Source organism: Anopheles marshallii, chromosome 2 (assembly GCF_943734725.1).
Source record: "Anopheles marshallii chromosome 2, idAnoMarsDA_429_01, whole genome shotgun sequence".
Lineage (NCBI taxonomy): Eukaryota > Metazoa > Arthropoda > Insecta > Diptera > Culicidae > Anopheles > Anopheles marshallii.
This window is the reverse complement of record NC_071326.1, coordinates 50,152,585-50,160,631: the sequence shown is the minus strand read 5'-3', so window position 1 is coordinate 50,160,631 and position 8,047 is coordinate 50,152,585.

Genomic DNA, 8,047 nt, shown 5'->3' with positions numbered 1-8,047 from the left:
CGCTTTCAAACCGGCATAGCATACATCCAGCGTGAGTAAGGGAGGTATTCAAATGCACCAGGCATACGGCAAGGGCATACATAAAATACCCCACTCAACAAACCGGTAAACCGATACCAAACACTACAAATGGTTTCAATTAAAAGTGGTAACATAAACAAACATCACAAAATTGATCAACCACCCTTCGGACATGGCGCTGCCCGCGTTCTCGGTAGCACGACGTTTGGTAAGGTTATTTGCATGAAAAGCACAAATGATACATCCCGGCTCTCGTATTGGTTGGCCACGAAAAATGCACCGTGTGTACGGGCACGTGTGTGTGCATTTACTATCGCAGTAGGCTCTTTCTACGTATGTGAACGATGTACCATTGGCTGCCATGTTGCAGTTCGGTAAAACAGCCGGTTTAAAAAAAGGTTAAATTAAAACTAAAATTAAAAAGTAAAAACCACTGAAAAAGGTTAAGAAGGGAAAGGGTGGGAAGGGTTGTAGGGAGAGTGAAGGGGAATGTGGGTGAAGTATTTGCGGATCATTTATGGGCGATATTTGATAGCATTAAGGCTCATAATTTAATACCAGCGCAATGTGAACGGTTCTAATAGCGAGTGGTCGAGAGTGGATTTAGAATGAGCATCATCAACGCAAATTTTCACCGATGCGGGGCTGTTAGTTTATTTAAAGCATTTGATTTTAATTATTGTGTTATGATGGTATTAAATTTTTAATCCTCACTGGTTTTGACGCTTAGCTCAATGTTCATATGCCACATATAAAGGTTCGTACGTGTGTGCGTTTCGGGGAAAAAACGAACATTACAATCGTGCTTTTAATTGCATCATTACATTACGGTGCGTCCTAACATTTTTCTGTGGCCAAATGCATATAAGAACTAAGGTAAAAATACGCCGAATTATGCATGATGGCCAATTATATTTTGTGTTCGCTCCTGAACATTGTTCCTGAAAAATGAATATCGATGGCGAGAAAAATGTGTTCAACATGTCTAGAAGTACTAGAAGTACTTTTCCAGCATTTTACAATTAACACTATCGAACAGGACTGTTAAATGAAATGTGTTGGTTTATTGAGCATTGTCATCGGTATTGTTTTTTTTTAATGAACTCGATGGAAGTTTTCTGTCATAAAATCGGTATTTTCTGAAAGCGTTACTTCTACACTTTAACATGAAGAAAAGCCTGAATAATGCAAATAGTTTACTCTAGGGATCTTGTGGGACAAAATATTTATGCGCAGAACTGCATCCAACTGATTATAACATCAATACCGCTATTTACTTTGAAACCGGACCGGAGTCGTCTTTAGTAGAGGCGTTTGACTCAAACGACAGAGCCGTGACAAAATCTCATCCAAACCGTTTTTCTATCGCTAGTACTGACTTCGTCACGTTACGTCGCGAAGTTTGAAACGGGCATTGAAGGAAAAATCGCCTAAACATATGGTCTTAGACACAAATCAATTTTCTATTCACGACAATCCTCGGTCCCATATTGTTGCTCCAGTCTGCAAACTTGCTTGTAAATATACGTTACTTACTTTTTTAATTGTAACGACAAGTTTATTCAATTTCGCACAAAACTTGTTTCGAAGTATGAATAACGCTTTTATAGGAAGATTTCGCTATTGGAGCGCTAAGTTGCTTTAAATAGAAGTTCAACAATTTTTCTCCATACACCCTACAATTTTTGGTAGAAATTGGTCACTTAGTTATACACCCAATGTTGTTAGTCGGAAATATTTAAAATGAGAAAAAATGACTGTTATGTTGTTGAAATTATGAATGAGAATATTTACCGTCTAGATTGTTATTAGCGGATCAGTGTCGTCAATGGCGGATCTAACGGTGGGCAGATTACGCGGCCGCGCTAAAGCTGCGTATTAGAAAAAAAGTGTATGAATGATGCCAGAAAAACGACGCTTTAACCTTCTCCGTATGCTAGAGGGGCCTCCGAAGTGTACCACAATGGGCCTCTGGAGAAATTGGTACGCTACCCTTTCGTTCAATCTGTTTCAAGTGTGACAGTTGTGCCTCCCCCGAACTCAATTTTTTAAGTCTGGTGCCCCAACTATCATTCCGCCCAGGGGCTCTAAGGGAAATGATCCATTTAGCATTTACATTCTTTAAAAGTTTGGAACAAAGCTAAAATTGAAAAGCTTAGGGAAACATTTTTGATCGCTAAATGAACGGCCATTGGTATGGCATGGAATCAACAATCAACCTAATAATTTATAAATTATGTTACTAAATTGCTCAACAATAGACAAATTGTTTGTTATAGGCATATGAAATAATTCTACTTGCTGCATCGTATTCCGAACCCTTATGAACCCTTGGTCAACTGATTTAAAACAATTTGACCAAAACTTCCCAAAAAGGGTGTGGTGGCCAAACCGCTGGAAGGATGGAAAGTTTGCTTCACAATAGGATTATTCGTACTTTACCTTCGTCTCGGTGACCTTTTTTCGTTGGGAGAACGACGTGTTTTTCTTTCTTTTTTTTCAATAATGATCACCCCTAAAGGATATTGGAGAGCCGAGGCAAGAGAATTTTTTCTTCCTCCATAACATTACGCTTCCACCTCTAACCTGCACCACTCTCAATCAGTTACGTTGTGAAATAAATTTTAATTAATGTTAGAAAAACTTTATAATCCGCAGGGCAAGGGCCGTTCTGTAGGGGCCAGCCGGAGTTGGATGTGTATGTGAGCAGTATCCAACTTTATGCATTTCCAATGAAATCGCCCTCTCGCATAGGGCATGGGCACATTTGTTTTAGCTATTCGAAACAGAATCGAAACGTCAGAAGTCGATGATGGGTGCACATGAAATTAAAATAGAACAAACGGCACAGACCTGTTTGACCTGTACCGATGATTGACTGCTGGAAGGGAGCGAAATGAAACCACATCGTTTCAGCCAGATTAGGCGCTATGCTAATGAGAACGTCATGTATTACGGTCTGCGATGAATTGTGAAAATTAATATGATCTGTGGCGCTGACGCATCCGCTCCTGCAGGAATGAATTTGATTTGCCCATATGGTTTCGGTGGGTTTTAATAATTTCGTACACATCACCGTTATGAGCAAGCGGCATTAGTACCTTTTGAGCACGGCGCATATGCTGTACGAATTTGAGCAGGAAATAAACTTCACCGCGGAACTGTTTCATCGGAAAGCAAACGGAACCTTTGCTGCATGAAAAAAGGCCTTTCATGTTCGGTAACGCACCCTCTTCTCGGCACGCGCGATCTGCCGTTCACGAATAATTTGTTCCCAAAGTCATCGCGCTTATGAGAGGCCATTTATCAATCGAAGCAGTGTCGTTTTCCCGCTTCTCTCCGGGCACGATTTTCCCGGCCTTTGCACGTGCGTTCATTTGCTACGTGGTGGTGGAGTCTTGCACCGGTAGTTTGTTGACTACGTTGTCTCGATATGCTCGAAGCGCGCCGAGAATAAGCGTGCACGATAATCAAATAAACATTTTTCTTGTGCTTTTCAATTGGTACGTTCTTTGAGGCGGAGTGCGGATCGCTGCGGTGAAAATTGTGTGGCAGCCCACACAAGCCATTGGCTGCTGGTGTGGGACAAATGGAAGTCAAAAAGGCGTCCGGTATCGTAGGAAGTTTGCAATACCGTGTCTTAACTAGTTCCTTTGTTCATGTTCATGTTAATTACATTTTAACGTTCTAGTACCGCAAATTCTACTGAGGGTGGGACCAAAACCGATGGTTGGAAAAGTTTGTGTTGTAGAAAAAATGTTGATCTTTATCAACAAATATGCTTGTTAGTTTTAACATATTAGAGATAAAATATTGAACACATATAAATATTTGTGTTTTGATGTGTTAGACGTATAGAAGAGCAAGTAAAGACAGTAGAACTGTTCGTGAAATACTTATTTTTGACATGCTATTTTTTGACACTTCCTTTAAAATGCTACAAATCTGAGTCTCCAAATAAGAACGCCCGATTCAGAGCAAAAAAAGTTAAGAATGTTCCATATATTTAGTCCGAATTGGTATTAAATTAAAGCTTAATATTTTACAGCTACTAATATTTACAATATTTATGCAATCGAGAATATTGCAAAAGCTTCCAGATAAACGGTTTGAGCACACCAACTTTAATCAAATCAAGTAAGCAAGTAACAATTGCTCATCAGAAAGACATGAATTGTACAAAAATGGTTAGGAGTTAAAGCAACTACGCAAAACGTTGGAGAAGCAATGGCTTTTGAATTATAAAGACTTCGAGCCTTGCACATTTCTTGCACCGTATAACTTTTCGCTCAACCCATTGGCGCACTACGGCATTAGGCATCTCCATTCTTGGTGGGATCCTTTGGCGGTAATTGCAACTCGCACATAATTTCCTATGCCCCCGCTCACAGTGTGTATGTGTGTACGGTCCCAATCGTGACAACAAAGTGGTTTCCTCGGTAGAAACACGTAAAAGGAGCAAATATTCAATTTTGGTTGGGCCACCCGAATTTCCGTAACAGTGACAGCGTCAAAGCAAACACTCCTCCACACGGAATGCTTGGAGATACGGGTAGAAATGGCAGAAGCAGAAAACCGCATTTGTAAAAAAATGTGGAAATGATAAATTGCGGAAGCAGACGAAATTGCTTAATGGAATTTAATAAGCTTTCTCCGCCACGGGACACGGTACCGTTCCGGGGTCGTTCCGCTTGTCACAAGGTAGGCACCTACGAGGCAATAACGTTGAAGCAGTACCGTGATCTTTCTGATGTGCGCTGAGCTATGATAAGCTGCATACGGGAAAGTAATCAATAGCGAAAAAAAGGAAAGAAAAACGAACAAAACATACGTCGGCCATTGACATCCAGCACGGGCCATCTCATGCTGCACCATATCCGATTTCGGTGGTTCGCTATTGCAAACGGTTTCGGCTGCTCGTGAAGACTGCGCCTTTGCTTGCTTTCCATTTTCGGAGGATCAAATCGGCTCGACGGCCGCCGAATCTCGAATGACAAATATGCATTACGTCGGGCCCCGGCCAGAAATAGTGGCGCTGTTCCAAACGAGCGCGTGGATGTGTTTTTGTTTCTTTTTTACGCTTCTCCCCACTTTCTCCGCTCACCACAAGGCTCGAGTGTAGAAGGCACCAGACTGAAAGTTTTAGGCTTCCAGTTGTATGCTCCACATTTGCATAAAATCGCACCAGCAATAGGCGATAGATAGTGCACCGACCGTTTAGGCAGCATAAAGATTGAGCTTAGTGAGTAACAAAAAAAAAACGGAAAAAAACACTCCATGGATTTCAGTCAGAGGGCCGGAAGTCGATGGTTGCCATCTGGTTAGAATGACAAGTTTTTCATTTGTGTGTGTGTGTTTTTTTTTTGTTGGAATGTGTTCTTCCCCTTCTTTGTTCGTGCCCTTCAATTCGAGGTTCCATGTGGCCCTGGTGACGCCTTCCCATTTCGAGACGGATGGTTCTTCGTGAGTTTGGGATTTCGATTTGCTTTAAATTGCGTCTGAATGGATACCGCTTGTACACGAAACGCCTGTGAATCGAAACATGGCACAATGGGACAAGATTGGAGCGCGCGGGCTGCCTCGAAACATTGAGGGTTTCGACGAGCAAGCGTTTGCGGGGGTAGGTGTAGGTCTCAAATAGATTTCGACTGTTGTTTGTTCGGTTGCAATCTGACCGCCAGATGTTGCCAATCGGTCAAAAGATAGGTGATGTGTGATGCTTTGCTGTTTTATTTCGTGGTGGTTTATTTTGGCTCCGGAGATATGATGAAGGAATGTAAAATAATACTCAATAGTCACATAATGTTTGGTTAGGAAAAAAATAATATAATAAACCACCGTAGTTTAGTTGTATTTTGTGGTGTATTTGGTAAGAAATTGTATAAATAATGACTCGTAATCATTTAAGTTGTTCAATGTTCAATGAAATATTAAACTCTATGTACGAAATCATCAATGATTGAAAAGTTAACTGATACAGCATCATCCTATCCTCATTCATAAATTTTTGATAATGACAATACGTTGTTGTTTATGTTTGTTGCTCAGATAATCTAAAGTTCGTACGAAAATATACAAGTAAGAGCAGAGATTTTTGTTTACCTGTATAAAAGGTCCGAGAGTGTCTCGCGGAAGATTTGGCGATCATATTTCATATTTTATGGCGATCATATTTAACGATATTGCATCAAATACACACAAATACACTAAAATTTCACTGACTCATTAAAACTGGATATGGGGTGCACAATTTAATGAATGCCAAGCAGGCCGTCGGTTAACATATCGGCGTGCCAGACAGTTAAAATTGAAAATGCTTTTTTACAATAAAATTTGATGGAAACTAATTACAAGCAATGTAGTGTTGTCATTAAACAAAATTTTCAATTCCTCTTCTATACACCATTTGTTAAGTAAAAATTCTGGCTATATTTTATTTTACGGGTTTTCAACGGGTTTTTTTCGGTTCAATTCTGCGGTTTATTTTATTCGTGTGAGAGATGCGTGTGAGAGATGCTCCTATCGATTGCGAGACTCCGTATTGTTCTGATTGTTTGCTATTGTTAAACATGCTTGTAAAACATAAATGATAATACTTTTAAAAAATAATGCAAGAGTTTAGGAGCAATAAATTAAAATTAAAATGCGGAGCTGGCATGGTTTGCCGAACAATCGGCTTACGTATGACATTCATCGTGGTGTGAAAAAAGGTTTTCAATTTTTCCGATACAAACTTTTCCAATGATTGCGCCCTGCAGACCTACGGGAGTTTTAGCGCAGTGAGCTTCTTAGTAAATTAAGCCATGCAAATGCAAGAGAAGCAAAGTGACACGGTCTTAGCCAGGGATGGAGTTGTTTTATTAATTAGCAAGTTTCGCATTCAGCTTCGACTGATCACACGAACGGCTTGCTCTTTCGTCAGACTTTTCTCCATAAACTGTGCAGCACTGTTTGTTGTTTTCAATATTGCAAAGTGTTTGCCCCGGGTCGCAGTAGCAGTGACCAAATCTCGACAATATCGCGCAATGGATGGCATTATCTTCGAGAAAAGGCGAATGCGCTACGAATGCAAACAAATGCCGAAGGAAAGAGCATCATGAAAAAACAGAAGGACAAGGATGCCATTAATGCCTGCTCTGTTTAGCACCGTACTTAGATGCGCCTCGTTCATTGCGAAAAAGCAGAGCCAGCTTGACTAGGTGAATCTTTTCGAGGGTCTCTGCTGGGGAAGTTTTCCATCTACCTGACCGTCTGTGCCATGTTTGTCCCCCCGCGCAGGCGAGTTCGTTATGATAAAACGGATTGCAAAAGTTTTCCACACTGCAGCGCCTGCATTCCATCGTTTTTGAGCACCAGTGGCCTGTTTTCGGCAGCGGCAATGTGCATAAACTTCCACAGTTTCAGTATGTTTTACGATTGCAGCTTTTGCAGGCATTATCAACCCCGTTCCAGCTTTGCCCAGCTCTTAACTTGATTTCCCTCGTTTTGTTGATCGTTGAATGTGGAAAACAAAAAAAAAAAAAAGGCCGGAGAAAAAATATAACCGCTTAAGCCCGAAGGATTCTTCAGTGCATGAAGTTTGCAAAGTAAAAAACAAACAAAAACGACTGTAAAAAACAACTCCCCTGATTTGCGCTTCTTTGGAAGGTGCCAACAGAACTGTCACTAGGGCTCTTTGAACAGGGAAGATGCAGCTGCCAGGAGATGGTGTGCAGTGTTGCCTTCGGGTAGGGTTTTAAATTTCAATTATGAAAATTGTCGCCATTAGTTAATTAGCGAAATTCGTTCGCCTTTGAGAAGAATTGGAATGCACGGAGTAAACCATCGCCAGGCAGCGAGTGCGGTATATGTCTGGAAAAGTATTTTCGTTCCCGGCACATTGTTCGCGAGCTGAAATTTTTTTTTCATCACGATGTTATGGCAGTATTTTGCTAACAGAGGATTCACGATAGGCATGGAAAAGGGTATAAGAAAATCATCTTTTTAGGTTTTTGTAAGAATTTGTAAATGGTTGGCAATTGTAAAA